This window comes from Oryx dammah, unplaced genomic scaffold (assembly GCF_014754425.2).
Source record: "Oryx dammah isolate SB20612 unplaced genomic scaffold, SCBI_Odam_1.1 HiC_scaffold_4, whole genome shotgun sequence".
Lineage (NCBI taxonomy): Eukaryota > Metazoa > Chordata > Mammalia > Artiodactyla > Bovidae > Oryx > Oryx dammah.
In genome coordinates, this window is record NW_024070188.1 from 5,175,190 (window position 1) to 5,202,102 (window position 26,913).

Here is a 26,913-nt window from a genome sequence, read left to right on the forward strand (position 1 = left end):
CAACTTGAATATTCCTCCCAGTAGTTTCTCTTCAGCGTAGGACTGTGAATTTCAAGTAGCTCCAATGGCTAGTCATGTGGGTTGAAAGGGTTCAGACCTGCCAACATCATTGGTTTTTCCTACAATTCCTTTCCCCTCACCTTAGAATTGGAGCCTGCAAAGTCCCCTCCCAGTTTCCACCTTTGTTCATAGATTGTCCTATCTACATTTCTGCTGGTCATGTTGGGTCTTTTTCTGCATTCTAACACACAGTCTCTAATACCATGTAGACTCAGTTGCTGTTAGTAGTTGATCCCCTCCCAATCATATTTCAGGTTCATGAGAATTTGTGGTTCTCTTGTTTTGTAGCAAATGTTGCCATGTGTATTTTGTTTGCCTAAGTAGTGGCTCTATCCATTTTTGAGGGGGAATTCAGAAAAAAAAAAAAACTTCATATGGGGTTCTTGCTTATGTGAGAATGACCTATCTAAGTCTCATTTAATTCCTCTATAAAATAGGGGTAATAATAGTACTGATCTTTTAGGATAGAGATGAAAATCAGATAATATGAGACATGTGCATTTTTAAACACTGGCCCAAAAGTAGAACTTGAAAATATTAGCTGTTATTTTTAGCCATTTGGATCAAGCATCTTCAGAAAATTTTAGAATTTTTTTTTACCATGAAATTCCAAAGAAGTTTTTTTTTTTTTAATGTGTTTTTGGAACACAGACCAGATAAGAAACAGAAAACTACAGGTGGGAGGTGCCATTACTCACAATTGCAATTACATCAGAAAGGTTCTTGACAGCCTACTATTTGAAAGAAGACACAGAAGTGAAAAGCGATAAAGAACTATTACTCCCCAGTACAATAATGGATCCTTAATGTTCACATAGAGATTATAGTGTTGTTAGGTAATAGCTTGAAAAACATATCTTTAAATAAAATCTCAGAAGTTAACTCCATTAAGTTTCAAAAAAAAATTGACCATAAAACATATTTTATTAATAACATAGAGACCTTGTCATCCTTCCTTTATTTAAATAAACAATTATAAGATGTATATGTGTGTGTGTGTTTATACACACTTATCAAGAGATGCAGTAATGTTCAATTCTAAAATCCATTTTTATTCTGCTTTATGACACCTTGGCACTGTGATAATCTCTCAGTGTAATCTTGGGATTATTTGACCTTTGTTTTCATTTCCCTAGAATATAAATAACTGAGTGGTTAAAGTTGACATCTGAGCCACTAAGTTTTAAAGTCATTTGCTATGCAACAATAGATAACTTGAACAGAATGAGAGTGAACCAAGTAGAAAAATTCAAGTGGAAAACTTATTTTACAGTAATCAAGATGAGGAAAAATAAAGTCTCATATATCTGCTGCTGCTGCTGCTAAGTCGCTTCAGTGGTGTCCGACTGTGCAACCCCATAGACGGCAGCCCATTAGGCCCCTCTGTCCCTGGGATTCTCCAGGCAAGAATACTGGAGTGGGTTGCCGTTTCCTTCTCCAATGCATGAAAGTGAAAAGTGAAAGTGAAGTCGCTTAGTTGTGTCCGACTCTTAGCGACCCCATGGACTGTAGCCTACCAGGTTCCTCTGTCCATGGGATTTCCCAGGCAGGAGTACTGGAGTGGGGTGCCATTGCCTTCTCCACTCATATATCTAGATAATAAAAAAAAATCAACATTTTTAAAAAGATGACTCTCATTTATTTCAACAAACATACTCTTTCCTTAGTAACAAACTCTATTTTCAACTGTCCATTAGACACATCTGACCGGATATCCTGCTGGATTTTTTTAACCTAATTTGTTTAAAATGAACATATCCCCTTTCCCTGAAATTGGCTCCTCCTAAGTTAGTATTTATGTGAATGTTAGAGTAAGCCTGACTCATCTTATATTCATACTCTCAATAGGTACATTCATTAAATAGATATAAATTCATATACACTATGACTTTCATCTAGTCAATCAATGATTCATTCCTTCAATACACAATGAGTCCCTGAGGGGCTGAGCTAACAGACACTACCAACCAGTCCTTTTTCCTGCCATCATGGGCCTCCTACCACGTTCTTGCAAAAGCCTTGGCCATTTCATTTCCATTACCTCTTCTCTCTTTCTAGGATTATTTCTTCTCACTTGAACTAATGATCAATTTCTTTCCTAGGAAAATTGGTTTTTCTGCCTTTTTTTTTTTTCCCACTGGTCTAGCTTACGTGCTGCCACATTGATTCTTGGACTCTGATTACTGGATTCCTTGGCAGAAGGGCTTTGCTGATTTGGTACCAATCCTCTTCCTTTCCTCAGAACTTCAATTAAACATTTAATGCAATATTCACACAGCATCATCCCTCCTTATTGAATCCCACTTATCTTCAATAGTTAGTGTTGTTAGTCGCGCAGTCTTGTCAGACTCTTTCTGACCCCCACAGACTGAAGTCTGCCAGGCTCCTCTGTCCATGGAATTCTCCAGACCAGAATACTGAAGTGGCTGACCATTCCCTTCTCCTGGGGATCTTCCTGACCCAGGCATCAAACCCGGATCTCTTGCATTACAAGCAGACTCCTTACTGTCTGAGCCATCATCTTCAAAGCCTATCTCAAATGTCACCTCTTCCATGGAATCTTTCCTATGTTTGAGATATGCTTTTGTTAATTTCAAAATCAGTTTATTGAGGGGAGGGGCACTGTATATTCTAACATGTATTGTGGATATACAAAGTGAATAACTGCCCTCTCCAAACTATAGATTTAATCATCTTCTCCATGGAATAACCTTTCTTTCAATTGTTAAACTTTTTTGACCCTAATTCAACATAGTCCACGTTCATGGTCTATTTTCAATTTAGGAGGGTTTACAGCTGGATAATGCATTTCATTAATGTTAAAGTTCTGTCTCTGCAAGGTGATACACTTACAATTGCAACTTCTGTGAACAGAGAAATGAAAAGGATCAGATGTCTCAGAAATTTCTCTGTGAGTTTATATTAATGATTCTGAAAATCGATAAAGAAGATAAATGCTGATTCAAATATCCTTTTTCAATTTGCTCTAGAAGAAAGATGACACAGCTAAAGAACATGGTCTTTTCCTTCCTCACAGACATGCAGAAGAATATATCAGACTTAAAAAAAGGCAAGCTTCTTATTGTTCAGGAAAGTTTTTCTTTAAGTATTTCTCACAAAGCAAGTGTAATGAGCTGTTGTTTAGACACAGCATTTTCTCCAGTGTTTTCTTTCTAACATTTAAAGCTATTCATATTTTCATGCAAGACTCATTCTTTTTTTCTGATTTTTTTTTTGTTTTAACTCTTGTATATAATTCTGCCTTAGAAAAAGAAATTCCTGAGTATGTGACTGCATTTTCAGCCACACTAATCTTTTCCACTAATGTCTTTCTAACATTAAAAGCTGTATATATTTTCACCTGGGAGTTTTTATTTCGTTAAGAATTTTTATTGAAACCTTTGTGCACAATGATGCCTTAAAAACATAGCTGCTGATGATTTTGAATGGAAGTGTCCTGTGCTCCTTGACCTCCATGTCCTCCGCCTGCCTTTAGTCTATGGAAAAACTTTAGCCAAAGAATAAGTTTAATCAGAGAAGTGACAAAATGCAGAAACAAAGGAGACCAAAGGAGACCAAATAATATTAATGTAGTCATTAAACAAAATCAAGGACCTTTAGTTTCTTTCCCAGGGCTATAAATAATTGTGCAGGCCATATTCTGAACTGTTTTGTAGATACTGAAAGCCCCAACAGGTGAAGAAGTTAACTACAAGATGACCAGACTGTAGCCACAACATGAACTTCCACACTTTCGAGAACTGGCCTCAGGGAAATGGGAACAAACTACCCTGGGACTGAAGTCTAACTGTACCTGAAACAATCAAGAAGATGTTGATCAGACCATTGCATAATCGTTTTTAAGATGACTGTTGGAGCTGACTATGCTGTTTCTGCATGTAGCGTGTAGCCTCCTCCTCCTATCTATAAAAGCTCTTGCCCACTGATTGTCAGCCTTTGGACAGGCATCCACCCCTTCTACGGTTGCCAGCCTCCAAAATTAAAAACAAAACAAAAAACTTTCCTGTCCACCAACCTGGTCTCTTTACTGACTTTGGGGCAGCAAGCAACTAGACCCCATTTTTAGTTACAATCTGACTGATTTTTTTTCCCCAGCTACACACGCCTAAGGAAATGCACCCGAGGACGTCAGTTGGTGAAGCAAAGCCCACTTGCCTTAAAGACATCCAGAAGGTGTGGTAATCCAAAGCAAACAGAAGAGAAAAAAAAAGATTCTCTCCTTCCTAAGAAATCTGCATTTAATGCTTACATAGCTTGATGAACAGGAGCAATATTTTAGAACATGTTTGTACCCTAGTTCTATACATCCATAATTCTTTGTGAGTATCTAGATGTCATTAAGTGGGTACTAAGAGGAAGCCTGACACAGGACTGTGGATGTAGAGCCTCTAGACTCCACTACAGATGTTGGGAACGAGTGTGCTCCTCAGCACTTGCAAAATGGGGATAATAACCCCTCACCTTCGGGATTCAGATAAGAATCAGACAATACAATCAATGGAGGGGCAGCTCATCTCGTACAGAAGTTGCAGCAATTGTAACAGAACAAAATATTCCTGCTGTAGGAAGGGGCGGGGTGTGACTAATCATGGGAGGTGGGGATTCTGGTTAGAAAAGATCATATTCTGTTTTCTTATTCAAAAGTGCATTAGGAAAGGGAACTAAGGATGCTTGTGTTTCATAAAACTATAAGAAATGTGGGGTCCGTGAAGGAAACACAACAGAATTGATACATATCCACACCAAAGTATCCTGCTGCTTGAAGCCATGCCTTTCGGTCCATCCTGATGGTTTACAGCTTCACTGAATGCATCTGACTCTGGAGAGCGCGTCACCAGGGATGGACTCAGTGATCTTCTCTCTTATGATCTGATGGCTCAGCTGAGTAGGAACGTGGCCAAAAACTTGATTTCCAGAACACAGAGGCATCCATTAGCTAACTTGTCCACTGTGCTGTCCACCTTCCTCACCTTCCACTGATGGAGGTCTGTAGTGGTCCTGACTTGCAAATTGGTCTTCTGACCTGGTGGTGGGGAGCACCCAGATAACTGAAAGCCATCCTCTCACATAACTGTGCTCTGGAAGTCAAATAGGAACATGAGTGGTCACTAGAGCAGACATGTTTCCACTTGGTATATAATTCTGGTCTTATGGTTTCAGTTTAACTTTCTTAACGATGAAATGAATCCACTAAGTCCCCAAATACCCACTTCATTGGTGGCAAGGGAAGTTGTCAATATAAGAATGGTAAAGACGGTATTGTACTAATGTGAAAAGTCTCTGCCACCTCCTGGCTGGAGTCTGTAAGCCACAGGTAGTAAGTACATTTGTCTCAGAGTAGCCACTTTCAGATCATGAGCATCCTGACACCTACCAAGAAAGACTGACTATCCCCTAGAACTGGGGCTTTGGGAAGGACACGCCATCTGGACCTGCAAAACAGGAATCCATGGGAAAGGCAGCTGCCACTGTGGGACTGGAATGGTGTAGACGGGTTTTAGAGAATTTCCTTACACTTAAGAAAAACAGAATTCTTTTGGATGGGGAGAAATTAGCATGTATAAGAAGCTGCCTGGCTCTTGTTATTTCCATAAGTTGTAGTTAGGACCAGATTTTGAAGTGTGATGGGCTTGTTATTTGATAAGCAGATGAGAAGGACATATTAGAGCAAAAATGAATACAGTGTTGATGGTCATGACATCACCACGACCATCACCATATTTGCCTGTATTAGTAAATAGTCATGGTTAAATTCCAAGAAAAACCTGCACATATCTTGTGAAGGTAGAGAGGGAGGGAGTAATCAGGGAATATTTCATACAGGAGGTGACAGTCAATTCAAGATGCAGCAAATCCATGACAGTTTTGATTAATCTTAAATGTTCTTGCTCATTGTTGTTTATGTGCCCGGCCAGACCTGTGTAAAAGCTCACTTATGTGGCTTCCCTGGAGATCCAGTGGTAAAGGCTCCATGCTTCCCCTGCAGGGGGCACAGGTTTGATCGCTTGGCCAAAAGAAAAAAAGTTAATCATTCAAAGGAGAAAGTTTAAAGAATAAAAGCCCACTTGTCTTTTTCACAAGCATTTATGTCTCTCGCACTTCCTCTCCAGTCTTAAGGCAGTCATTACTGGTAGAAGATCATCAATAACTTACTCATTTTGCTAAGAGCTCTCTGGAGCTTTTCCTCCTTCAGGCACTATTTTCTCAATTAGTGTTTCTGCCAAGTGGACTTTGGTAAACAGCACTTTGGTAAATAACCCTTCCTTTTGCCTTTCTTCTCTCTGTACATCCCTAAAATTCTAACACACTTCTTACATGAAGTCAAAACTTATTTAGATTGCACCGAAATGCCCTCTTTTCAAGTGTCTTTATTATACTGCAAACACTCGGCACAGAATTGCCCAATGTGGATGGTACATCCAGAGTGGAAGAAACAAACTGGAATTCCAGCCGGAAAGGCTGATGCTTCCTTGTGTCTATTCATCCCTGTTAGAAATATTCAATCGTTAGCTATCACTGACTCATCTACTTCCAAATATTCTCTGTTCCGTTTCTTCCAGATAGCCTTCAGATTTTTTAGTATCCCATCCTCCTAACTTTCAGCAATTTAATGAAATTGCTTTGGATTTTAATCTTATTTGTATCAGCCTAGTCCAATCCAGGTGCATATTTAAATTTATTCCTATAAAACTTGACAATACTATATATTTTCCTCTCAGAAAAATCCATTCATTGGCTTAATGTTGATACTTTTTAAGCATCTCCTACATGATAATACTGTGATGGCTCCTCTGGAGCTTCATAGAAGAATAATTTGTGTACAGCTATAAATTGCATTAAAACCCCATGGAACACACAGCTTTGCTTGGAAGATATGATGCAAAACACGAAAAAGTAAAGTCATCAATTCAACACAAGCTAAACATAATATGTGTATGATGTAAAATTAGAGACATAGGTAATAAATGTACTGATTCCCAAAAGTAGATATCACCTATGCTTACCTGGGCTCTAGGAAGGCTTCAAGCAGGAAATGAGATTTGAACTGGCATGTGTAAGAAAGTCATAAACTTAGGGTGGCAGCAGGAAGTGAAAACAGGGAAACATCTGTTAGTAATGTCCAAGGCAGGAATGTGAAGAAACCTAATAGAAAAGCAGGTAGTGACTGCAGCTGTTATCTGTTGGGAGCTAAATGGGATAGAAGAAAGTAGTGAAAATGCAGACAAAAAAATCACTCACAAAAATGTGAACTTTATATCCTGTGAGGCTCTTAAATGTTTGTGATCAAGGATGTAATATGTGTAGATATAATAAAAAAATTAGAAAGTCTTTCCTCTAGATTTCTGTTAACTTCTCAGCATGTGTTAGGAAATACTCCCCCTACTTGTTTCTCCTTAGAATAATTTGAGTAAAAGTACTACTTTTGATGTAGCCAACTTTAAAATGTCTTCAATTATCAAAGAATTTCTAAATACTGAAATCATGGTCTCTGTTTAATTAACTTTCTTGGGAAAACTCCTTTGAATGGTTATTTAGTTATAAAGCAAGCAGAGAAAAAGACTTTGGGGAACATACAGATGTTTTGCATATTCACTTTTATCCATTTTTATTGAAGTGTAGTTAATTTACACTTACGTTGTGCTAGCTTCAGGTGTACAACAAAGTGATTCAGTTACACACACACATATTCTTTTTCAGATTCTTTTCATTATAGGTTATTGCAAGATGTTGAATATAGTTCCTTGTGCTACTCAGCAGGTTGTTTTTATATTTTATTCATAGTAGTATGTATATGTTAATCCCAAACTCCTAATTTATCCCTCCTACCCTTTCCCCTCTGGTAACCATAACTTTGTGTTCTATATCTGTGAGTTTATTTCTGATTTACAAATAAGTTAATTTGTATCAGTTTTTAAGATTCCACATATGTAAAAGTGATATCATATGATATTTGTCTTTCTCTGTCTGACTTACTTCACTTACTACAGTAATCTCTGGGTCCATCCATGTTGCTGCAAATGGCATCATTTCATTCCTTTTTATGGCTCAGTAATATTCCATTGTATGTATACACCCCATCTTCTTCACTATTCACCTGTTGATGGCTATTTAGGTTGCTTCAATGCCTCAGCTATTGTAAATAGTGCTGCAGTGAACATTGGTATGTATCTTTTCAAATTAGAGTTTTCCACAGATATATGTCCAAGAATGGGATTGCAGAATCATATCGTAGTTCTATTTTCAGATTTTTGAGGAACCAAAATACTGTTTTCCGTAGAGACTGAACCAATTTATAGTCTCATCAAGAGTGTGGGAGGATTCTCTTTTCTGTACACCCTTTCCAGCATTTGTTATTTGAAGACCTTTTAATGAGGGCCATTTTGACTGGTTTGAGATGCTATCTCATTGTAGTTTTGATCTGAATTTCTCTAGTAATTAGTGATACTGAATATCTTTTCACGTAACTATTGCCTATCTGTATGTCTTCTTCGGAGAAAAGTCTCCTTAGGCATTCTGCCCATTTTATATTAAGCTGTATGAGTTGTTTGTATATTTTGGAAATTAATCCCTTGTTGGTAATGTTTGTGAACATTTTCTACCAGTACTTAGGCTGTCTTTTACTTTTGTTTATGGTTTCAGTTGCTGTACAGAAGCTTTTAAGTTTAATTAGGTCCTAGTTGTTTATTTTTGCTTTTGTTTCCACTACTCTAGGAGACAAGATCCATAAAATATAGCTGAGATTTATTTCAAAGAATATACTGCCTATGTTTTTCTCTAGGAGTTTTATAGTATACAATCTTACATTTATGTCTTTAATCCATTTTGAACCTATTTTTTTGTATGATATCAGAGAATGTTCTAATGTCATTCTTTTACATGTGACTGGTTTTTCCAGCACCACCTTTTGAAAAGACTGTCTTTTCTTCATTGTAAATTCTTGCCTCCCTTCTGGCAGATAAATTGACCATAAGTGAGTGGGTTTATATCTATACTTTCTATCCTGCTCTGTTGATTTTCTTAATTGTTTTTGTGCCAGTTCCATGCTGTTTAGATTACTGTAGCTTTACAGTATAGTCTGAAGTCAAGGAGCATACTTCTCCCAGTTCCATTCTTCTTTCTCAAGACTGTATGACTATTCAGGGTCTTCTGTATTTCTATACAAATTTTAAGATTTTTTTCTAGTTATATGAAAAATTTCAGACATTATGCATAGTATTTTGTTATCAAGTCCTTACTGGCATTTATTTGAAAGTCAATATTCTACAAAACTTCCGGTAAGAGTTTTGCCATACTGAAGGTTCTAAACTAATATGCTGTAAAGTTCTCTGGTGGATAATGATCACAAACAACAACTATAAACAAACAAAAATTATATATCATGAAATCTTACAAACAAGCTGAGGAAGAACTTTGGTTTCTAGTATTTGTTATTTTTTTCTGAAGTAGAAACGCCACCCTTTCCAATGATTTTGTAGGTAAATTTTAACTTGCTGATAGGTACACTATGACAAATACTTCCAAGGAAGCAAAATTTCAGAGGCAAGAAGGAAAAGAGCATCTTTGGGAGATGCTAACTAGCCCATCAACTTATGAGCATGGAGGTGAATCACTTCATGGCCACAGTCTTCTTTCCTCAGCACCTGCTCTCCACCATCATGGTCAAGTATGTCTCCCAGGCTTGCACTATTAGATGTTAGAATGTTAATTTTGATGCATTTTGACTTTCAAAACTTCTAAAACTTATTTTAAAAGTACTCTTATTACATGCTCAAGGTTTGATTTTAGTGGAATATCAAGTGCATGTATGACACGGCTCTCCAGATATTTAATCTGAGAAATGTAGAAAATCATAGTGTATTGTTGCAAAGTAGAACCTTGTTTCCTTTCTCATTTGCATTTCGCTTTCTGGAGCCCAAGCACATACTGAAGATATTTAACTCATTCCACATTTCAATGCAATATTGAGAGAATGATTCTGTATCTAATAAGGAGATGTTTCCAGAAGTAAATCTGGTTTTGGTGTTGAACTAAACTACTGACAACTTGTTGAAGCTAATATCTAGAAAAACCAGGCTCATGAGTCTTTGGTCTCCTGGAGAAAGAAGGCTCTGTAAAAGGGAAACTTTTTCCTTATTGACCACAAGAAGGGTGACTATATGAGGTATCATGAGAATCTAAAACACTGGCCTTAAGTCTACTTAGGAATTTAAGACAAATAATATAAACTTGAAAAGCCAGTTAGGACATCCCATACAACACACATTTCACAAACACCTTATGGCTTAAAATCTATAAGTCAAACAAATATATGAGTCAGACATACAGTTTAAATGTTGAGCCTCTTTGTACATTCTTTTGCAATCTCCATATGTTCAACTGGCCAAGAGTAGGACTGTTTTCTACTGGATTGTACCATCTTTCCTTGAATAATTGTGCTTGAATTATTAGAGGAAAGTTATGAGCTTTCTAGCATATCTTTTCTAATAGTTGTTACATTTAGTAAGTTGAATATCTCTTTTCCATTCAGAGAAAGAAAATTTGGTAGTAGAGAAATACATACTGGAAAAGCATGGTTGGGGAAATAAATTAGCCATGTGTTCCAGATACAGTAAATTATTTTACATTAAAAACTTTTCATACTTAAAGCATATTTTTGGTAAAATGGTAACAAATATATAGACTCTATAGAAATGTATTTTAAAGGGGAATACATCAATAAAACTTAAAGATAGTAATAGAAGAAGAGGTTTGAAAGTTGAAAAGACTGAACTACATATTCCCTTGGATGATATGTAATGAAAAGAGAATAAAAGGCATTATTAATAAGAGGGGAAAGGTCCCAGAATGGACCGTCAATCATAGCTTAGTCAAAGAGAAGTTTGGAAGTAAAACTCAGCAATCAGAGGAGGTAAATATTTCCCAAAAGATAAGCCTTCAGAAGTGAGACACCAGAGAAGAAAAGATAAAAGGTGCAGAAAAAACCTAGCAGAGATATTTACAGGTAGAACATTATGTATGTATAGAAGGGAGAGTCCAGGAGGAGGTTTAGAAAACTGGAAGTGGTTTTACATGCAGGTGAAGAGGAATTCAGCAGCCCAGTAAGCTGGTCCTTTTATTATAAACTTCCCTCACATCCCAGGTGCTCATAGTATGGTGAAAATAAAAACCAGAATAATAAAAATTCAGCATCATAATGCTGATGTGGATATCAGAGGAACTCATATTTTCATCTATGAAAAAGGAAGTATATGAGACCACAGAATTCTAGGTTTGAAGCATTCAAAGGGTGTCAGTTGCTTGAATCTTATTTACAAATTTATCTTCCAAAAGCACGCTACTTCTAAGGCAATCCATTCTGATCAGCATACTCTGTCAGACACATCTTCCTTGTGTTGAGTTGCAATCTCCCTGTACATCCATCACTCATTGGCTTTAACCTAGGACCTTAACTCTAGGGCCATACGAAGGCTCGAGTCGTCTATACTGAATCCAGCTACTGTGCTTTCTATCACGTAGTTAATTTTGGCCTCACATAAATACAGATCTTCTAACCAGTGTCCATAAGGTATGGTTTTAAAATTCTGCTATCATTGGTGTTCTTCTTTGAGCTTACTCCACATAATCCAAAATTTTTAGTTAATCTGAATAGCCTCCTGGCAACTATTATTTTATGAATGTGGTGCTCATCAATTGAGTTTTGTAATAAGCCATATTATTCTGTTGACAGATTTAATTGATTCAAGTTAAATACATGCTGCTGCTAAGCCATGTTTACTTGATCCTGGACATAAGTGAGTAATTTTGTTTTATTTCAAGTTTGGGACCTTACATTTACATCAGATGATGTTTTATTTATCAGTCTATTGTTCTGTTTGTCTGTGTATTTTTGGCTCCACATTCCATCACTAGATCATATATCTTGCTCAGTGCTGTGTCTGAGTCACCATGTTACTTAATAACTTGATATGTCATGATATAAAAATGATTGAAACAGGGCAGAAGACAGAGCACATTGTCAAAAATATCACTCAGGTCTGGGGTTCCAGCATTCTTAAGTGCATGATCAACTCAAACACATTTCTTCAGCTGGTCCTCAATGACAACCTGAGAAATGTCAAATACTCTGCTACCCCGTTTCTCTCGTCTGCAAGATTAGTAAGCCAGTGTAAAAGTCAGATGAGATGACAGAGTATCTTCTTACTGAAATTTGGCATGATCCTAGTGGTCATGGCTTCCTAATTGTTTTCTTCTCATGCCTTAGATTATCTTTGTTTAACTGTGTATCTAAAACATAGTGATAAAAAGTACTATGTTTTCTTGAAAAAAATTAGTCAGGGACTTCCCTGGTGGCCCAGGGAAGGTGCTTAAGGAAAGTGGCTAAGAATCTGTGTTTCTACTGCAGGCAGTGCAAGTTTGACAGCTGGTTGGGATACTAAGATCCCGCACACTGTAGTTGAGCTAAAAAAAAAAAAAAATTAAAGTCACACAACTGTAAAACATAACAGACTTTCATTCTTTCCAATGCCCATACACTGCAACACCCTAAAAGTAACACAGTTAATATTTTGGCATATATTTTCTCAAATATATTTCATTGTATCAATATATTTATATTCAAATAGACAGAGAGAGGGATGGTTATAACCTATGTATGCTGCTAAGTCGCTTCAGTCGTGTCTGACTCTGTGCGACCCCATAGACGGCAGCCCACCAGGCTCCCCCATCCTTGGGATTCTCCAGGCAAGAACACTGGAGTGGGTTGCCATTTCCTTCTCCAATGCATGAAAGTGAAAAGTGAAAGTGAAGTCGCTCAAGTCTTGCCCAACTCAGGGACCCCATGGACTGCAGCTTACCAGGCTCCTCCATCCATGGGGTTTTCCAGGCAAGAGTATTGGAGTGTATATGAGTTTTGATATAGATAGAATACATAGATGTTTTATGCCACCCATTTGTCATGTATCTACTGTTTTTATGAATGTATCCACTTAACTACCCAACACTTTCATCTTGTTCAGCTATTGGCCTTTTTAACTTTAAATGCAATGATTTATTTTAATGGAATAATGCAAGTTACATCTAATTCACATCAAGTCTAGATATCTTCTGTTTGCTTTTGCAGATTTGTGTGCCACTTTCTCCACGTTCTTCCGTGTCTTTGGAGGCTGGCAGGCATCGACCGCATCAACAGGCTCCCTTACCCTTTGACTTTCAGTTTGGTCGGGCCACAAGGAAGCATCAGGAGCACATTAGAGGGAAAGGAAGAGGGCTTCTTCCCTCTCTTAAAGGTTTTCTAGGACTGGCTACCTTCCTTGACCAAAGGTCTTCGCTCCTGTGAGGTGGCCCTCTCTGCTTGTCTTCTGGGGACCATCCTTTCTTCTCTTTTAGTCACAGAGGCAGTCACTGTTCCTGCTGTTTCTAGCACCATTTGCCTTGTACCTTGCCAACACCTTGCCAACATGTTTTTAAATTTGTTCCTTCACTGAGATCTCAAATTACACAACTGGAGTGAGCAGTCTGTCTCTGACCAGAATTCTGGTGGATATATTCATCGAGGATTTTTAGATTCTTTACAGTATTTTGCTTTTTTAAAAAGTGTTGGTGAATATCAGTGTACACATTCTTGGGCACAATGTAGGAGATTATTACTGTGAGAAATGTTCTAGAAGGGGAGCCCTCATCTTTTACAATTCTCAGATATTACCAAATTTACTATAAAATGTTATACATTTGGACTCAATGATAATGCCATGTGAAAGCCAGTGGGAGTATAAACTGATTTCCTTGTACAATTCATTCTAGAATTTTCTTTTAGTTTGAAAAATCACAGTTTTCAGAACCCACTTCTAATGTTTTAGGAAAAACTGGAAAACTATATTTTTCAGCTCATATTTCCATTTTTCCTCTTCCCAGGATCCTTCCACAATCTCTGATAGTAGATTTGCCTTCATGCCTGAATGCCTTACTCCTGGATTGGAACCCATCTCCAAGGTTAATAAAAAGCCTGGAGTGTTTACCAAACCTCTTTATCTTAGAGGGATTAAGCTCCAATTCTTTCTTTCACTAAGAAGCTGTTAATATTTTTGTTCAACACTTGCAACCATCTAGTTATTGTTTGCTCTCTGGGCTCCTTGGAGTCTCCCAGCCCATAAGCCCATCATGGATGGATGGAGAGTTTGAAAAAAAATTTTTTAGGGTTTCTTGTCTGTGACCCCTCCTTTCTGATATACTGCCTTCCTAATTTTCCAGCCTCTGTGATAATCCTGAAATCCAAACCCTGACTCTTCAAACCAATAACTGCTGTGACTTTGTGAGTATTATCTTTGGTTTGCTGTGAGGGAGGAGGGAGTGTCCCAAGGGAAAATTAATTAATATGGACTGTACACGCAAAGAGTCGGACATGACTGAGTGACTTTCACTTTCACTTCAAGGGTCATATTCTCTCTAGCTCCTGCTTGCATTAAGTTCTTTAAACAGGTTCTTTTAAATATTTTTTTCAGAGTTTATTATTATTAGTAGTAGTATTTTAAGCCACTTAATCGTTACCAGAAAACAGAACTTAGTATATGACCTTTTAACTTTCAGGAGTCAAGTAAAAGCTTGGGTGTTTATGGGCAGTTAGTTCTGCTAAATTTAAATAAGTGAGGAAATCAGTGTACTCAAGAGTTAAAACTTTGAGATAAGTGCTATTTTATCATCTGCAATAATAATGGAAATTGAAGGCTTAAAAATGTAGAACATTTAGTTGTTAATTGTATTTATTAGTCTAACAATATACTTTAAAATTTACTTTATCATTCCAATTTTTCTCAGAAATTCTCACATCAAACAAAGGAATATGGAAATATCTTTAACAAGTTAATTGAATGGTTTGAAAAATAACTAAAACCTTAACCCTGGTCTTCCCTGTTGTCTCAGACAGCAAAGCGTCTGTCTACAATGTGGAAGACCCAGGTTCGATCCCTGGGTCAGGAAGATACCCTGGAGAAGGAAATGGCACTGCACTCCAGTACTATTGCCTGGAAAATCCCATGGACAGAGGAGCCTGGTAGGCTACAGTCCATGGGGTCACAAACAGTCGGACACGACTTCACTTTCACTTTCACTTTAACCCTGGTCTTACATATTTTGGGGAGAATTCTAGCCTTGAGTTCAGAGGCATGTGAGGCTCTCTATACTCAGTACGTTAACTGCTGAAAGTGATTAATATGAGAAAGGCTGTACTTTTCTATTAACTCAAATTCCTCATTTACCTTTATGTTATCTTCACAGAAAAGCTTTATTAAAATAAGTTTAGTAGTTTAAAGAAGATTAGAGCAGGTACTTATTTAATGGAGAGAGAAATTGCTTTTAAGCACACTTTTGCAGTTTAGAAGCACACATCTAAAGCTAAGCAAGCAAAAGACTAATTAGAAATCATTCTTATCTTTTCACTAAAGCATGAAGCTCATGTAAGCATGGTTCAGGATCTAACTAACTTATTTCACGCTTTGGCTTTTAGCATTTTCAGGTTGCTTTTCCTCCTGTGTCCCTTCATGACTGCTACTGATATCACAGGTAGTTGTGTGATTTTGAATTTACATATCTGTACCCTCTGCTTGTCTCTGTCTTACCCAGCTTCATGGTCGCTGTACCCAATATTGTGCCTTAGATGTGTTAGATACGGGGCAAAACTTGATTATAAGTAAATCTGTTTTAATGACTACATAAATTGAATGAGTATATTTTCAAACATTGTGATTAAGATTTTTACTATTTCATATTGGTATTATACAGTTATTCTGACTGATTACTATTTTTGTAAATATTTTAAAGGCAGCTTCTTAACTAAACAATTATACCAAAAACTTGGTGTAATTAAGAAATCTGACATTATAGAAGGTAAGCTACAGAAGTTTTGTAAAGGGAGATCTGATCTCATAGGAGATCAGAGGGGAACTTAGGATTTTAAGTGAAACTTGTTCTCCACCCATCTTTCATGGCTTTCCCTTTAGCTTAGTGATTCTGCCAAGTTCAGGAGTATATCAGTGCCACTGGACCGCCCCCCCCCCCACCTCAGAAACCTGATTTGCTGGCACAAGAAATCAAGTTAGATTCTGTATGACATCCCAATGCCAGGGAACAAATCTAAACTTTCACAGAGACTAGCTCTTTTCCCCAACTTCCAGTTCATGCATTATGGTATATCAAATTAAGATCTGAAATTTGTTTTCTGGGAATCAAATGTAACAGGAGTTAATATCAATTACCACAATGATAATAATACTAATCAACATAAAAATAATAAATAACAGCAGAGGAACCAGAGATCAAATTGTCAACATATGTTAGATCATGGAGAAAGCAAGGGAATTCCAGAATAACATCTACTTCTGCTTCACTGACTATGCTAAAACCTTTGACTATGTGAATCACAACAAACTGTGGAAAATTCTTAAAGAGATAGTAATACCAGACCACCTTACCTGTCTCCTGAGAAACCTGTATGCAGGTCAAGAAGCAACAGTTAGAGCCTGACATAGAACAACCAACTGGTTCAAAGTTGGGAGAGGAGTACATCAAAGCTGTATATTATCACTCTGGTTATTTAACTTCTATGTGGTGTATGTCATGTGAAATGCCAGGCTGGATGAAGCACAAACTGGAATCAAGATTGCTGGGAGAAATATCAACAACCTCTGATATACAGATGATACCACTCTAATGGTAGAAAGCAAAGAGAAATTAAGAGCCTTTTGATGAGGATGAAAGAGAGGGGTGAAAAAGCTGGCTTGAAGCTCAACATGAAAAAAGCTAAGATCATGGCATCCGGTCCCATTACTTCTTGGCAAATAGATGGAGAAAAAGTGGAACCAGTGGAAGATTTTCTTTTCTTGGGCTCCAAAATTACTGCAACAGTGACTGCAGCCATGAAATTAAAAGATGCTTGCTCCTTGGAAGAAAGCTATGACAAATCTAGACAGCATATTAAAAAGCAGAGAAATCACTTTGCTGACAAGTGTTCATATAATCAAGGCTATGGTTTTTCCAGTAGTCTGGTATGGATGTGAGATTTGGTACATAAAGAAGGCTGAGGGCCTAAGAATTGATGCTCTTAAACTGTGGTGCTGGAGTAGACCCTTGAGAGTCCCTTGGACAGCAAGTATATCAAGCCAGTTAATCCTAAAGGAAATCAACCTTGAACATTCATTGGAAGGACTGATGCTGAAGTTGAAACTCCAATACTTCAGCCACCCGATGTGAAGAGCCAACTCATTGGAAAAGACCCTGATGCTGAGATGGTTAGATAACATCAACGACTCAATGGATATGAATTTGAGCAAATGGGAAATAGTGGAGGACAGAGGAGCCTGGTGTACTGCAATCCATGGGATCACAAAGAGTCAGACATGACTTCGCAACTGAATAACAACATAATTTATAGAGCATGCACTATAGACCAATCTCTTTTCTATATGCTATGGTTCAATGTTTTACAACATTAATCTAAGATTCCAAACACACTCATTTATACACTAAGAATATACAAATTATCAGAACAGTACAAATTCAGATCCTTTTACCAAGATCTGTTGGATCTTTTTGTAATAAACCTGTGACTAAGAAATATTACTTTAGCTACTCACACACATTGAAATACACATGAGATCCACCAAAAGTTAAAGATCTACTATTAAAAAATATTCCAGACACAGATTATTTTATGGAAAAGTTTTAACAACCTATATTATTAAACTATTTAGAGCACAGAAAGATATAGAACAATTTGTTTTATTTGATAATTTTAAAATAAGTAATTTTAATATTCATAAATTATAGAAATATAATGAGCAACCAATATTCACTACTCAGATTAAACAAATATAAAACAGCTTATGTGCTTCAGATATTATTTAAAGAAATAAACCTGTGTAGGCTTCTTTCGCCCCTTTGCATCCTCTGTCTTTTCCTCATTGTCCTTACATGTCAAGTAGTGTTACTTCATATGATTGCAAAAATATATAATAAAGAAATTAACGTCTTTTCAACAATGGAACCATTCATGTAGCATTCTATCCCATGCCTCACATTCGTTTAACATTCTGACTTTGATTTTCATTCATGTAATGGTGTAGATTAAGTGTATTCATTTACAATTACATTGTTATACATGTCATATTAACTGTGTTTAATCATTACAGTTATCCAGTGAGGTCTATATTACTATTGCCATTGTTTTTTCCATGAAGAAAATGAAACAGAGATTATGTGAACTCTTCAAGGTTATATAGTCAGTCAGATGGAAACCAGGATTTGAGTCAAGGCCTTCTGGTTCCTTTTCTATGCTTGTTGTAGCCACTTTTTTACACTGTCACTCATTATTATAATTTCTGTTGTTTAACTGTAATGTAATGTTTCCTTAAACTTTTCATTTTTTTAAAATAAAAACCCAAAAATGTTACATTTGATAGTTGCATTCCTCACACATGCCTCTGTGTGTGTGTGTGTGTGTGTGTGTGTGCTCAGTTGCTTTAGTCATATCTGACTCTTTGTGACCCTGTAGACTATACCTGCCAGGCTCCTCTGTCCATGGGCTTCTCCAGGCAAGATAGAATACTGGATCGGGTTGCCATGCTCTCTTTCAGGGGATCTTCCCTACCCAGGGATGGAACTCCTGTCTCCTGAATTGCAGGCACGTTCTTTCTCACTGAGTCGCTGAGGAAGCCCCACATACATACATACATATATATACATATGCATATAAGTGTGTACGTATGCATATAAGTGTGTACATATGCATCCATGTATAAACACACATTCACCATATATATATATACATACCATATAGCACAACTTTTTTGGTACCAGGGTCTGGTTTCGAGGAAGACAATGTTTCCATGGAGCAGGGGTGGAGAGGGGATGGTTTCAGGATGATTCTCATAAGAAGCACTCAACCTGGATCGGTCATATGTGCAGCTCACAACAGGATCTGCAGTACTATGAGAATCTAATGCTGCCACCGATCTAACAGGGGCCAGAGCTCAGGAGGTAATGAGAGAAATGGGGAGTGGCTGTAAATACAGATGGTTTCACCTGCTTGCCCACCTCTCACTTCCTGCTGTTCAGCCCAATTCCTAACTGGTACCGGTCCATGGTCTGGGAGCTGGGGACACCAATGCAGCATATTGATTGTGTACCATGCAGTATTTTAAGTGCTATGCCTATATTAACTCACTTAATCCTCATCACAAAACCATAGCATCCATTTATCCTCATTTTTATAGATGAGAAATAAGGAATCAGAATGGTTAAGGAACTTGCCCAAGCTTACCTAGCTAATAATTAGCCAAACCCAGATTCATAACCTGGCTTCTCAGGTAACACTAGTGGTAAAGAACCCACCTGCCAGTGTAGATAGACATGACACACGGGTTCAGTCCCTTGGTTGGGAAGATCCCCTGGAATAGGGCATGGCAACCCACTCCAGTATTCTTTTTTTTTTAATACAAATTTATTTATTGTAATTGGAGGTTAATTACTTTAAGTATTGTATTGGTTTTGCCATACATCAACATGCATCCGCCACGGGTGTACACGTGTTCCCCATCCTGAACCCCCCTCCCTCCTCCCTCCCCGTACCATCCCTCTGGGTCGTCTCAGTGCACCAGCCCCAAGCATCCTGTATCATGCATCGAACCTGGACTGGCGATTTGTTTCATATATGATATTGTACATGTTTCAGTGCCATTCTCCCAAATCATCCCACTCCAGTATTCTTGTCTGGAGAATCCCATGGACAGTGGAACCTGGTGGGGTAGAGTCCATGATGTCACATAGAGTCAGACCCGCTAAGCAGCAACAGCAGCAGATTCATACCCAACAATCCAGCTACAGAATATCTGCTCTTAACAACATCCTTTCATTTTCTCTGGCTTTTTGTATTTCTAGGTGGTTAGCAGCTATTCTCTGCTCTTATTACTGAATCTGTATCTGAATATATTACAGGTGATAGTTATTTTCTCTCAGCACTTGGAATATTTTATTTCATTGCCTTCCAGAATTTAGCAATGCAAGTGAAATACTGCTGTTCATCTAATTGTCCATTACCTTTAGGTAATCTCTTCTGACTATGTTAGCATTTAATATTATTTTTTCTTAGCTTTTATATCTTTAGTTTCAGTATGGAATATTTAAAGTGTGTGGGTTTGAAACTCTTGAATTCAGAGTTCTGGAGAATTCATATATAGTATGTATTTGAAAATAGTTTTTTTGCCATTTACATATAATATATATTAAAAAATATGATGTTGCTACAGTATGAAATATGCATATACTATACTATACATTTTCTACATATATATTACATGACAATATATTGTGTACATATGTATTACACAGTATATATGTATTTAGCTTATCTTTAAAATATTTTGAACATAGTTATCCTTTATAAGATTTTTTTAAGTTGCTTTCATCTGACAGCCACTGTTGCATTGATTCTTGTATGTTGATTTAATATATTTTAAAGATATCCTTTCCTCATTTTTTTGTTTGTTTAGGGAAAAGGAGGAAGTCCTACATGAAAAAAGTTATTTTAAAATTGATATATGATTTTAATCTTATCTAGAGTGATAGTACATTGTTCACTTTTTCTTTGTATTTGTTTTACTAACGTGTTTTGGATTATTTCTTGGCAGAGTTAACCTTAAATGTGAGTCCTGCATAGGCTCCTCATTAGGACTATTAGGATGAAATAAGATGATAGTTATAAGTCACTAAAAGCAATACTGGACACATAAGCATTTAATAGGCCTTGGGACTTTCTATCACAGCTTCTGTTTAGTCTTTCCTTTGTTGCTTTCATCTGGCCCCTATGGATCTCATTCCAGACCCTCTTGTTATACTGGAGATTTGATGCAGGCTCTGGCTATAAGGCAGTATATTAATATCTTTCTTGGAATGCACCCTTACATAAATCTGTGACCCAGGCAACATATACCCCTAGTTCTTTTCAACCTCTTTTAATTTGCATCTTAGCCCCAGTTTCAAACAGTAACGACCTTCATTCTCTGTCCCATGTGGGTCACTTCCTCTACTTTGCAGAGTTAAACTCAGCTCTCCCTGACCCTATTTGCAGGCCCATGGCTCAGCAGGCCCACAGTTTTTTGTAAGACTTTAAACTTTGTCTCCGATTTACACTCTTGGTACAATGAGATGCTAACCTCATCAAATTTCTCCATCCTTGCTATACGATTGGAACCCAGAGATGAGGGCACAACCGGAGCATGAATTTTCAATACGAGTATTGATTAAAATTTATCAGTTTAACAAGAACTAGTTGTAAGGTGACGCTAGTGGTAAAGAACCTGCCTGCCAATGCAGGAGATGTTAGAGGCGAGGATTTGATCAGGAATATCCCCTGGAGAAGAGAACAGCAACCCACTCCAGTATTCTTGCCTGGAGAACCCCACGAAGAGAGGAGCGGACTACAGACTGTGGGGTTGCAAAGAGTTAGACATGACTGAAGTGACTTAGCACACATGCACACTTGTAAACTTTATTTCACAATTTCCACTTACTTTTAAAATAGAGCTTTCTGTTCCATTCCACTGAAAATGGTCTCCAATATCTTGGTAGGCAGATCCTTAAATAAAAACATGTAATTTGATACTTGAATGTAAGGTCAGAAACTTTTAAACTCTTAGAGGAAAACATAAGCAGAATACTCTTTGACATAAATTGCACCAAGATCCTCTCTGACCAACTTCCTAGAGTAATGGGAAGTAAAAACAATAATAAACAAATGGGATCTAATAAAATTTAAAAGCTTTTGCATAGCAAATGAAATTATAAACAAGATGAAAAGACACATCTCAGAATGGGAGAAAATAATTGTAAATTAAACAAGTGACAAAGGATTAATCTTCAAACTATATAAGTGATTCATACAGCTTGATATCAGAAAAACAAACAACCCAATCAAAAAATGATGAAAAAGGACATCTTTTTTTTAATGTTAGTTCTAGAAGGTCATTAGGTCTTCATAGAACCATTCAACTTCAGCTTCTTTGGCATTAGTGGTTGGGGCATAGACTTGGCTTACTGTGATATTGAATGGTTTGCCTTGGAAACAAACAGAGGTCATTATGTCATTTTTTGAGATTGCACCCAAGTACTGCATTTTGAACTCTTTTGTTGACTATGACGGTATTCCATTTCTTCTAAGGGATTCTTGCCCACATTAGTAGATATAATGGTCATCTGAATTAAATTCGCCCATTTCCATCCATTTTAGTTCACTGATTCCTAAAGTGTTGATATTCACTCTTGCCATCTCCTGTTTGACCACTTCCAGTTTACCTTGATTCTTGAACCTAACATCCCAGGTTCCTATGCAATATTGTTCTTTACAGCACTGGACCTTGCTTCTTTCACCAGTCACATCCACACCTGGTGTTGTTTCCACTTTGGCTCAGCCTCTTCAATCCTTCTGGAGCATTTCTCGACTCCTCCAGTACTATATATTGGGCACCTACCAACATGGGGAGTTCATTTTTCAGTGTCATATCTCTTTGCCTTTTCATACTGTTCATGAAACAGTGTGAACTAACACCCCCAAAATGTGTTTTCATCATAGGGGACTGGATGCAAAAGTAGAAAGTCAAGAGGTATCTGGATTAACAGGCAAGTTTGGCCTTGAAATACAAAAAGAAGCAGGGCAAAGGCTAACAGAGTTTTGCCAAGAGGAGGCACTGGTTATAGCAAACACCTTCTTCCAACAACACAAAAGATGACTTTACACATGGACATCACCAGATGATCGATACTGAAATCAGATTGATTATATTCTTTGCAGTCGAGGATAGAGAATCTCTATACAGTCAGTGAAAACAAGACAAGGAGCTGACTGTGGCTCATATCATGAACTCCTTATTGCAAAATTCAAACTTAAGTTGAAGAAAGAGTGGGAAAACCACTAAGCCATTTATTTTCTTGACTTTATTTTCTTGGACTCCAAAATCACTGCAGATGGTGACTGCAGTCATGAAATTAAAAGATGCTTGCTCCTTGGAAGAAAAGCTATGATCAACCTAGACAGCATATTAAAAAGTAGAGACTTTGCTTTGCCAACAAAGGTCCATATAGTCAAAGCTATGGTTTTTCTAGGGGTCGTGTATGGATATGATTGTTGGACCATAAAGAAGGCTGAGTGCTGAAGAGTTGATGATTTTGAATTGTGGTGTTGGAAAAGACTCTTGAGAATCCCTTGATCTGCTAGGAGATCAAACTAGTCAATCATAAAGGAAATCAATTCTGAATTTATTGGAAGGGCTGATGCTGAAACTGAAGCTCCACTACTTTGGCCACCTGATATGATGAGCTGACTCATTAGAAAAGACCCTGATGCTGGGAAAGATTGAAGTCAGGAAGAGAAGGGGATAACAGAGGATGAGATGGTTGGATGGCATCACTGATTCAATGGACATGCATTTGAGCAAGCTCTGGGAGACAGTGAAGGACAGGGAAGCCTGGTGTACTACAGTCCATTGGGTTGCAAAGAGTTGCACACTGAGCGACTGAACAACAAGAAATTAAAGCATGGGAAGAATACCTAAATGGACACTTAGAAGACATACAGATGGCCAATAAACACATGAAAAGATGCTCAGCATCACTCATTATTAGATAAATGCAAATCAGAACTACAGTGAGACATCACTTCACACCAGTCAGAATGGCCATCATAAAAAAATCTACAAGCAAGAAATGCTGGAGAGTATGTGGAGAAATGGAAACACTCTTGCACTGTTGGTGGGAGTGTAAATTGATACAGATACTGTGGAGAACAGTATAGAAATTTCTTTAAAAAATCAGCAATAAAGCTACTGTTAAAGTGAAAGTAATAGTTGCTCTGTAGTGTGCAATTCTTGGCAACCACATGGACTGTAGCCTGTCAGGTTGCTCTGTCAATGGAATTCTCCAGGCAACAATAAAGAAGTGGGTAGCCATTCCCTTCTCCAAGGGATCCTCCCAATCCAGAAATCTAACCTGGGTCTTGTGCATTGCAGGCAGATTCTCTACCATCTGAGCTACTATATGACCCAGCAATCCTGCTACTGGGCATATACCCTGAGAAAACCACAGTAAAAATACCACATGTACCCCAATGTGCATTGCAGCAATATTTACAATAGCCACAGCATGGAAGTCACCTAGATGTCCACTGAGAGATGAATTCATAAAGAAGTTGTGGTACATATGTGCAATAGAATGTTAATTAGCCATCAAAAGGAATGAATGCGAGTCAGCTGTAGTGAGATGGATGAATGTACAGCCCGTTATACAAAGTAAGTCAGAAAGAGAGAAACAAATATAGTATAGTAAAGCGTATATTTAGAATCTGCAAAAATGGTACTGATGAACTTATTTTCAGAGAAGGAATGGAGACGCAGACATAGGGAATGAACGTGTGGACACAGCGGGAGAGGAGAGGGTGGGATGAGTTGAGAGAGTAGTTTTGATATGTATATACTTACCAAGTGTAAAATAGATAGCTAGTGGTAAGCTGGTATATAACACAGGGAACCCAGCCTGGAGTTCTGTGAGGACATGAAGGGGCAGAAATGGGTGGTGGTAAGGAGGGAGGTTTAAGAGGGAGGAGCTACACACACACACACACACACACACACACACACAGACACACACACACACATATATAATTATGACTGATTTCTGATGTTGTATGGCAGAAACCAACACAACATTGTAAAGCAATTATCTACCAATTAAAACTTTTTTAAAATGTACTTTGAATTTCACTTTATTTGAATCAAGAATCCTTTAGGCAACACGGTGTAAAATTTCCTGTTTATAAAAATGATAACTTTATTTGCATTCCTTATTTTATTGAACTTTTATCTATTAAATGATATCTTTGCACCAATTTCAAGGTTATATAGTTGCTATTTTTAAAGAAAGACCACTAATTATCTTCATTTTATATCTGAGAAAAGTTTCAATCCACCAATGCCTCCTTCATTAACTATAATGAAAACATTTTCATGAAAATGAAATTCTGAACATTAGTTTTATTGAAGTGCCGTATCTCAGAGGGAAATGTGTATTAATTATTAGAATAAAGTGTTTTATGTTTTTGTTTCTGCATTTAATTATGAAAGGGAAGCTAGAGAGGAAGAGGGTATCTTCCTTCTATTGTATAGTATTGCTATAGAATTTACACTGGTCATTTGGTCGTTCCAACATCTGACTTACATGAGCAGCTTTCAGATTAGGATGTTTATGGAGCTAGAGTATTTTTAGGATAAAAGAAAATCTGTTTACATTTCAAGTAAAGCTACATATGACCTTTATTCAGTTCAAATATTGCCTCATTCTTTAAAAATCCTAGCCCACACAGAAGTCTAGATCACTTGTAGGCTCTGCAAAGAAGTGGACAAAATACCTTCTCTTTGGCTTGAGATTGTCATCAACTTGGTTTCCACCAGGCATCAGAGGGATTTATAATAAAAAAGTATATCCTCATGTCTAGTGTACTGTACCTCATTGTTGTTGTTTAGTCACTTAAGTCATGTCTGACTCTTTTGTGACCCCATGGACTGTAACCCACCAAGCTCCTCTGTCCATGGGATTTTCCAGAGAAGAATACTGGAATGGGTTGCCATTGCCTTCTCTGTCTGCACCTCATGGGCACCAGTAAATGCATGTCTGAATGACTACACATGATTGTCAATAGTCCTTATGGAAAGAAAAGGGATTTTTTTTTTTCTATTTCATTCTTTATCATTGGTATGGACAGGAAGTATTTTGCTGCCAAGGCATAATCTTTTTTTTTTTCCTGGTGACTTTAGCAAAACAGCATCCAGTCCAATTAAAAAGCTGTTCTTTTCCTGTTAGTTTAAGAAGTCAGCACCCACGCTTCACTGTGGTGTTCAGCCTTCTGTTATTAATAGCTCTCTTGGCTTCTTTAATTGGAGAGGCTTTCAGAACAAGATTAAATGACATGTATGAATCTCTTTATTTGAAATGTATTCTAGCCACATAGCTACTATTTCTATTATCTTAATTTTGTATAGCATAATGAATTATTTTTTTTCCAGACAGGCCCTCTGAGAGGGTCATTTTCCACAAAGGAAGTAGTCACATACTGAAAAGGTCAAAGCAAAATCACAAAAGAAAGTCTCTAATCATTAAAAAACAAGCAAACAAAAACATTTGTTTGAAGGAAGATGAAGCAAATCAGTCATCAGCTGTTTTTTTTAATAGCAATCTATGATATGTGGAGTAATAAGTAACTCTTTTCTCAATTTTGCAAGATAGATTCTCTCTACCCAGGAGTATGGTTATATTACACATATTTAGCATGGTACTATTTTTTTCCTTTTTTTTAAAGAAATTTACTTTATTGAGATATGATTTACATATAATAAAATCTATACATTTTAGCTGTAGACTTTAATGTGTTTGACAAATACATGCACACACACAGCGACATAATATAAAGAATGTTGTATCACCCTCAAATATTCCTTCAGATCAACAGAGTAAGTCCTCAGTCTCCAACCTTGGCCCCAGGAAATTGCTAATATGCTAATATGCTACTAGAAGTTAGAATACTATTTCCTATATGGTATGTATCTTTTTATATGTAACTTGCTTTACATTTACATTTTTTTTGAAATAAACTTTTTATTTTCAGATAATTTTAGATTTATAGAAAAATTGCAAAGATAGTACAGAAACATTTTTCCGTCTTTAACCTCTTATATTAATTAATACATAACTGACATATCTAATGCACTGTATTTGTCACAACCAATGAACCAACGGGCTTCC